The following is a 2,394-nucleotide window of genomic DNA, read 5'->3' on the forward strand; positions in this document are numbered from 1 at the left end:
CTCTCAGTTAAGATGTTTAAGATAATCTTCTCTTTGCATCAATATCACAGACTTTTGTATATTTACCGTCACTGGCATTCACGAAAAAGCATTGTGAGTATTTTGTCTATAATTAATCTGCATTTGTTCCCATCATGGCACAGATCTGTGTGATTCTGCTGAGCCTCCTGCTTTTGTATGACGTGTTCTTCGTCTTCATCACTCCTTTCTTCACAAAGGTATGAGCGTGTTTTTGGTTGTGTGTTTGTTTGTTTGTTTGTTTGTTTTCCCTCGGAGCTGGAGCATTTTCGAAAACAACTTCAAATGTGTTCTTAGTTCAACCCCTTGTTGCCTCAAATGGTGTTGGCATCTAGTTGACATACTTCGCTGATACACAAATACACATTGTTATTGAAAAGAGTGATGCTTTGTAATAATAATAATACATTACATTTATATAGCGCTTTACAAGCAAGTAAAGCAGAAAAAAGATAACAACAATACGAACTGTACAGACAACTACATAAATAAAAACACCTAATATCATTCAATAGGAGATGTTTAAGCAGCTCCTTCAAAAAACGAACCATAGCATTCAAGCCAAAAGGTTACATACAGACAAATCACAGAAACATTGTTATTTATATCACAGTGCGCACCCACAACATACGCTAGCTATCAACTTTAAATATGGCGCACCTTTGAAACATTTATGCCCAATGTTGCCTATAAATAGCTAATGAAACATCCCTGACAAGTGTGTATACTAAAGAGTAACATGATATGAATGTTTGGCTTCCTCTATCAACAGAATGGAGTGAGCATCATGGTGCAGGTGGCTCTGGGCCCGGATGCATCGGGAGAGAAGGTGAGCCTGTTGGGGAACTCCACCAAATGCACAAATATCTAATTCCACATTCATTCCTTTCACTTTTGTCATGACTGATGAGTGGTTTAAAAACAAAAATGAATGCACAGCCTGTTTTGTTGTTGTTGTAAATATCTAGAGTCATGACAGAAATATATGAGTGCTTTAGATTTGAGGAACATTACTGAAAACAGGCACTTCTTACTCTCCTGGGATCGCTTTTTCAGTGCCGATAGCCAAGATTGTTTACTTTATTCGGAGACTGAGATAATAATTATAGAGTACATTTGTTTTCAAGTCGTGGACAACAAGCTCAAAGCTACGTTTGGTGGAACTCCCCTTCACTCTGTCGTGGCTTCATTAACACCCGTCGTGCTTTGCTCTGCTTGTTGTCCACGCCCTGAGCGCCCGACAGACTGATTGACTAACTGTGTGTTGGGGTTGGGTGGGCTCTGTCGTAGACGCAAGGTAACATGGTGGAGGTCCCGGCTGAACCCCAGGCTCCCTCTGAGAAAGTAAGGCTTGATTTGTTCACCACCCACTTCTTCTCTTAAAGCCACACCATGAGGTGGGTGGGAAGGGATTGGGGTTGTAGAAGTGTACTTTGTCAAAGTTTAGTATCAAATCGAATTTCAAATGACTCAATAAAAGATCAGCACATGGCGCTTTTCTGTTGCTACAATGTTACGATACAAACAAACGATGCTGCGTTGATTTATTTTCTCCATCCCTACTGCCCACCCTGCCCTTTGTTTTTAATTATAAACAACCGTTGCCTATTACCTGCCTCCTTTAGAAAACAAAGTGCCATATGTACCATACGCTTTTTATTTAAAGTAAAATGTGAAGCAAGGGAGAGAAAAACACACTTAGGGTTCTCAAGTTGCATTTTCTCAACACTGCTCAAGCATAATCAGTTTATTAGCAATTTTTTTTATATTTCTAGTGGGCGCCTTCAAGGGGGTTTAAAATAAAAGAGTCTTCATTTATATTCCATTTGGGTAAACACTGATTTAGCATGAAAGTGTTTTTCTTCAGTTAGAGGTACCAGGAGGTTTCAGTAAAGGAATTGTAAGCAATTGCTGGATAACTGAAGCAGTGCTTCTCCCAGGATTCCTCATGAAACACAGCTTATGATGGTGGATCTTAGGTTTCCTCTGGGACATTGTTACTACAGAAGTAAACATCTGTGTGCCCAGAGCAAAAATAATTTTCAGCAAGGTATTCTGTGAACCTTTAGATGGTATGTTTGTGAGTATTTGTGACTGCCGTTCAGACTTTTGAGAGCAGTTCATACAACCATTGTTTACTTACCTGAAATCTCTTGATATCTTATTATGTGAACCGAAAGATAGACCAAATATATTCAGTCAAATTGGGATAGCCGTCTAACAAGTAACATGTAATGTAATGTAAATAGCCAAGGTGTACCTGAGATGGCAAACAGATGACAGTAAGAAAATATTAAAGCAATATACTGTAGACTAAAATGTCAGCTTTGAGTGATAGTATGTAGAGTGGAGAATTGGGTTTAAGTAGTATAACAC

General features: G+C 38.8%; 1 long non-coding RNA gene across 1 annotated transcript; it reads left to right on the forward strand.

The window, feature by feature from the left end:
• Positions 1 to 129: 129 nt before the first annotated feature.
• Positions 130 to 1,419, forward strand: LOC104964128 (uncharacterized). Its single transcript, XR_800384.1, has 3 exons — positions 130 to 218; positions 791 to 847; positions 1,309 to 1,419. It is a non-coding gene; the product is annotated as an uncharacterized lncRNA (long non-coding RNA).
• Positions 1,420 to 2,394: the final 975 nt, after the last annotated feature.

This window comes from Notothenia coriiceps, unplaced genomic scaffold (genome assembly GCF_000735185.1).
Source record: "Notothenia coriiceps isolate Sejong01 unplaced genomic scaffold, NC01 NC01_scaffold00036713, whole genome shotgun sequence".
Classification (NCBI taxonomy): domain Eukaryota; kingdom Metazoa; phylum Chordata; class Actinopteri; order Perciformes; family Nototheniidae; genus Notothenia; species Notothenia coriiceps.